Source organism: Arvicanthis niloticus, chromosome 1, assembly GCF_011762505.2.
Source record: "Arvicanthis niloticus isolate mArvNil1 chromosome 1, mArvNil1.pat.X, whole genome shotgun sequence".
Classification (NCBI taxonomy): Eukaryota; Metazoa; Chordata; class Mammalia; order Rodentia; family Muridae; genus Arvicanthis; species Arvicanthis niloticus.
In genome coordinates, this window is record NC_047658.1 from 16,160,373 (window position 1) to 16,167,019 (window position 6,647).

Consider the following 6,647-nt stretch of genomic DNA (forward strand, 5'->3'; position numbering starts at 1 on the left):
GTAGAAATATTCAACATTAATCTGGATCTTCTTAGCTGGAAAGATCTACCTTTAGTTTGGAACAAACCTCCTTGTGTCAGCCTATATAAAGAATGGTGAAGAAGGAAGCTCTTTGTCTTGCTATCCATTTCATGTCTTTACTGGCATTACAACCTCCTACTTTAGGATTCCACACAATGTATACTGAAAACTAGCTGAGACAATCTCATGGATTGAACAACTACAGGACTGGTGCCAGACAGCCTTTATTGTACTAGCAAGACCATAGCCTGCAAGCCATTTATATATTTTTCTCACCATATACACTCATAGTATCAATTCTCTAGGGAATCCTAACTAGATATTATGACTATGCAATTTGAGAGCCAAGTACAAGTTTGCTACAATCAACATTGACAGTCATATATCTTAAATATAGTGAGTTGAAATCCTTTGTAAATACCCAGGAGTCGTATTACCTGGGTCATATATAAGATTCATTTGTAATTTTTGAAAGAGCCTCCATTGTGATTCTACTGTGTGGCAATTCTAGTCAAGAACACACATGGACACTTTTGAACGTCAATAGGAAGTCTGTACTGCTGGTCAGAAGCTGTATCAGGAACTTGTGGAAATAATGCAGCTCTGAGTCTCACTGCCTTTGACAATATTTTTAAAGATTGATTTTTTTCATCTCCTTGAGTATGCTAGCTACATGTATACCTGCATGCCAGAGGAAGGCATCAGATCCCATTATAGATGATTGTGAGCCACCATGATGTTGCTGGGAATTGAACTCAGGATTTCTAGAAGATCATCCACTGCTCTTATCCATTAAGCAAACTCTCTAGCCTGACTTTGGAGATTTAAGCTCAAAAATTATATCTTAAGTTGACACACTTCAGTTATCAGCAACATTTATCAAATGGTAGAACAATAGAAGCCAAAAGGCAAGGCTAGTATACTTAGGGGCTTTTACTGGAGCCAGAACCTATGGCCTAGGTGTGTGATGGTTAAGACTTTGTTGCCATTATTGGAGTTGTAGAGGTCTACATGCTGGATTCTAAGGTCAGCATGGTGTTTCGAGCATGGTATGAGTTGTGCTAAGGTCTGGGGATCTATTACAACTCCTATACATGATGTAAAAGCTTATATCCTTACCAGTCATACAGAAGATTTTTCTGCAATCTCAACAGTATTTGTCATTTCTTGACTCGATCAGTGCCATTGAGCACTTGTTCTCTAGCTGGCAGTAGTACTTGGGAAAGCTAAACAACCTTCAGGAAGCACAGCCTTCCTAGCAGAAGTGAATAATTAATAATGACCTTTAAGGTTATAGTCTGGACATAGTTCTGGCCTCTCTCTTTCCTGGTCAGCCATGATATGAGAAGCCACTGCCATACACCATACTGCTATTAACAGTGCCATTTCACTGCGCCTGCCCTGTTGCGATAAACTACAGATCTCTCAACATGAGCCAAAACAAACCTCCCCTCCTTCATTCTGTCAGGTATTGTGTCACAGCAGTAAGAAATAAACTAAAAGGCTGTAGTGACTGTTCAGTGTATGGTGTCTAGTTTTATGTCAACTTTAGCTTGAAACAAGCTAAAGTCATCTGGGCACAGGGAGTCTCAATTGAGTAAAATGCCTCCAGAAAATCAGACTGAAAGCAAAACTGCAGGTCATTTTCTTAATAAGTCATTGAGATGGGAGGACCCATTCCAACTTAGGTGGTGCCACTGCTGGGCTGGTGGGCCCAGGGGTCTCTGAGAAAATTGGTTGAGTATAGCTGGAGAGATGAATCATAGGTTAAGAGCATTGGCTGTTCTTTTAAAGGTCCTGAGTTCAATTCCCAGGTACCACATGATGGCTCACAAACATCTGTAATGGGATCTGATTTCATTTTCTGTTGTGTATTAAAAGAGAGCATTCACATATATAAAATACATGCATACATTTTTAAACAAAATTAGTTGAAGAAGAAGTGTGCATGTCTCATCCATGGCCTCTGTATCCAGACACCTTGCTTCCCAGTTTGAGTCTTTGCCTTGGCTTCTCTCAATGGACTGTGACTCAGGACATTTAAGAGTAATAAACAAACCCTATTCTTCCCAAGTTGTTTTGGTCATGGTGTATAATTACTGGCATAGAAACCCTAAGTAAAATAGTTGGTGAATGTGCTTGCTGCCAGTCTGATGACAGTGTCTGTGGCACAGGCCAACAAACCTACATAACTGTAAAAGAGGTAAGAGAAAGCAACCCCAAATCATCTCCTGATTTTCAGATGCTCATGTGTTTAATAACTAAAGCTTATTCTTGGATTTCTATACGAAAATGTTCTTCAGTCTCTGATAAGACAGCTTGAAGACTTGAAGGTAGCAAGCAAAAGAAACCCTCACAAATATAGTAAGATGTTAGCTCTAAAAGCATACTGGTATTGACTGGAGTAGATATGTATGTGTGTGAGTGTTGGCACACAAAAGCCACAGCATGAGCAGAAAGTTCATGGGTCAACACTCTGAAGTCAGTCCTCCTGTGTCACAGTGGAATTTGGTGATGGAATTAAGGAGATCAGATTAGGTGACAAACAGCTTCACTTGTTGGGCCATCTTACCAATCCTACTTCAAGTTTTCCAAACAAGTTGCCAAAGGGAGGTGGAGTAACCTCTATGTCACTGAACTTTAAATTCTCTCAGAACTTTCACAGATTCACTCATGAAAAAAATATATCCATTTCCATGATGTGATGTTTACCATTGATTGCTATAAAGAAGAAAAAATGGAGGTGTCATTTTCATCAAATAAATTCTTAAAATAAGCAAAAAATTTTCCCCATCCATTTGTAAAAACCTTTAATATATTTGCATGTCTTCTGTATACATTTGGATTTATTTACTAATATTTCTAAAACATCCTAAAAACTATGACTGTGTCACCTGTAAGTGGACTCCACCATATCTTTTATATAAGAACACCTCACATGAGAATATCTTTAAAAGTACTGATTCTGGGGTTTAAGGAGATGGTTCAGGGATCAAGAGCACTGGTTGTTTTTCTGGAGGTTTCAGCTCCCACAATGGGTGGTTCCAAACCTGTAACTTCAGATCCAATGGAGTTCTCTTCTGACCTCTATGGATTCTTACACACACACACACACACACACACACACACACACACACACTTATACACTTTTAAAATCTTTTTTAAAAACATGTAGATTTTTGGAGCTACAGATGGGGCTCAATGGTTAAAGAACTTGGCTCCTCTTTCAGAGAACCAAGGTTCATTCCCCAGCACCCACATGACAACTAACACCTATATGTAGCTTCAGGTCTAGCGTTTGTCACATCTCACACACATATCATACATGAAGCCAGAACAACAATGAACATAAAAGTAAATAAAAATATATAAATTCTGGCAAAAATTTCCTTAGATAATTCTCCTAAGAGATGCTAGGAATCAAAAATATTCAAATGTTTCATTTGTCCGCTTTTTAAGATAGTGTCTCCATGTGCATGCTAAGAGGGCCTTAAACCTTTTATCTTCCTGAGTGCTGAGGTGATAGATATGCATTCTATTGCCCATGTGATAAATTTAATTTACCAACTACACCAGCACAAACTTCTTTTGCTAAGTCCATCAGTGTTAAATATTGTTTCCAGTACATTGATGTCATAAATAAGAATCATAATGATTCTAATAGGTATCACTTTTCATACACTGTTTTCTGAAGCTGACAAAGTTAGATTGCCTCTTGCATAAAAAGCAAAATTTCAGTAATCCGTCAACTGTGGTGTCATTGTTGCTCTGAGGAACCTACCATGCTACTGTAATCTGAAAATCACAGGAAAACCTGGCTGATACCCAAGGCCATGCTTGATATTTGAAAAGAGTCCATTAAGAGACTCTCAATACCTGGGCTAGAAAAAAGCCTAGATTGGGCTTTTGTGTCTTAGATCTTTAGCCACAAGAATCACTTTTTGTCTTTTATCATACTAATAAAACCTAATATTCCAAGTGTCTAGAGTGCTTTTTGGGTTGAATTTTAAAATGGCCTAGGAATTCTAATGCGCCAGAAGCTCAAACAAGTCAGCTGTAATGAACATAGTTGAACTATGTAAAAACATTAAAACAGCTTAGTCAAGAAAGCCCACAACACTCAAGATTAGTCCTGATAACCAGAACCTAAAAACATCACTCAAGATTCCAGACACAGTCATAGAATTCCAAGAGGCCTACTGGACAGTGTATAAGTAGAGACCAAAATGTGCTTTGCTCTGCAAATCTGGAAAGATCCCACCTTGATCTGCCCTGCATCTGGAGTGTCTTCCCCAAGATTCCAACCATTAAAGACTTCTATTAGAGTCTGGACTTGACCTTCAGCTAAAATAAATCACATGGCTTAGTATCCTTTGGGAGGCAGGATTAGGGCTGCAGTTAGAAATTTAGGATAGGAACCTTGTGGAATGACCTTCATTATAATAAAACTTTAAAAAATTACTAATTACCCATATCTACCTTCTTGCTCCAACACCAGCTAAACATACATATTTTTTTATAAGGCTCATAAGAAAGGGAGTCTTAAATGAGGTCATAAGAGTACTTAGTAGCAGAAACAGAAGTAAATCATTAACCATCATAAAGAATGTGACTAATAATCTCGGGAATGAATTCTAGGCAATCCAGGGTCACACAGTGAGCCTTCACTCAAAAACTAAAACAAACAAAAATAAATAAACCCAGAAGGCAAAAGGAATTCTTCAGCCACCACTGCCAATATCCCAGGCCCACTTGTGGCTCCCTAGTCCCCAATCTCCCTCTAGTCCTTTCTATACCAGCTTGCCTCCTCCCTACACCCCATTAATCCTGACCTGCAAAGTGAAGGGGCCACAGAAAATAGTCACCACTCAACAAACATAGTGTGGGTCTTCATAGTTTGTCTCTCTTTCAGCTCTGCCTAACGTGCATGTGCTGCCAGAGACAGACATACATCTATGGTGTCAGGATGGCAACACTGGAGGTTCCATATCTGAAATCTGGTTGCTGTCCATTGAGGCCAACTAGAGCAAATCTATGTATTGTGTATATGCTGTTTCTTGGGCATAAGGGATTTTTTTCCAGTGAAAATTTAAAGAAGAAAAAGTTCTTGTTGGTGAAAGCTGCCAAACAAGACTAAAAGGAAGAAATGAGTGAAGCCTGGAGGAGACATCTTCAGAGTGCTCCGGAAGCTGGCTGACAATAAAAGTTAACTGGGATGAGAGAGGCACCGGAATTGAAAGTTGGTTTGTGAAATGACCTGTCTCAACAGAGTCCAAAGACAACTTTTAAGGAACTGTGTCAGTAAATAAAAGAAATCGAGGCCCAGAGTCTGAATCGGCTGAATCAGTCTCTTAGCTAGAAATAGATAGCAGGATCGAGTGTGTGTGTGTTCTTCTCAGGGGCCTATCAGGGGAAGTAAAAGAGATGGGTCCAAGTCCTTGACTGAACCTAGCCACTACTTTCCCATATAACGTCTGTCAAAGGCCTGCTCCCCTCTACTACCTGGCTTTTCACCTTCACCCCATGTAAGAAGCTTCTGAGGTGAAGTATCACAAACCTAAACCATGGTGTTTGAGAAGAAAAGCCCTGTGCCTGGAAGGGCAATCAAGCACTGGAGCAGTATCAGAGGAGAGAGGGGACATGGGAAAGATTAAGCCTCTGATCTGGTGATTCACACCCCTGCCATGCCCTTTTATTAGAGAAGAAGTTTCTTAGCATGTCTCAGCTACAAATTTATTATGTGCATAACTAGGAATAACTACTGTTTAAAATATCTTAGAAAGATTGATATACATATATGAGTGTACACACACATATGTATCAGTGTGTGTATGTGTTATTTTAAACCAACTGCTTGGCAAATAATGAGTGTTCTGTATCTACTGTTTGTGTAATGTTGCAGAAAGATTTTCAACTTTGATGTTACCCATCTGTGGCTGTTTTCTAAAGAAAGTCCAGATTCAATCTGCAGTTCAATAAAGAAATGGATTCTGCATATAAAAATGGTAACTATATTGGTTTGTTTACTTGGCCTAACATGTACTCAGAGAAGCACAAGGAAACAGAGATTTTTTTTTTTTTTTTTGCTAATGATTGTTGCTGTTGGGATAAGATCAGCTATATATTCCTTACTGGCCAAGAAAGAAGGTGGGGAGAGAATACCCTTAACAATAGCCACAAATGACATAAAATATCTTGATGTAACTCTAACCTAGCAAGTTAACAACCTGTATGACAAGAATGTCAAGGCTTCAAAGTAAGAAGCTGAAGATAATATCAGAAGACGGAAATATCTCCTATAGTCATGGATCAATAGGATTAACAGAGTGAAAATGGCCATCTTACATAAAACAATCTACAGATTCAATGCAACTCTCATCCAAATTCTAACACAAATTTTACAGACTTAAAAGAGCAATTCTCAACTTCATATGGAGAAACAAAACACCCAGGATAGCTAAAATATCCTGTACAATAAAAGAACTTCTGGAGGTATCACAATACCTGAATTCATGCTGTACTTCAGAGAAATAGCAAAAAGGAAAACAAAACAACCAACCAACCAACCAAACAAACCAAACAAAAATTGTATGCTATTGGCATAATATAGACATGTTGGTCAATGA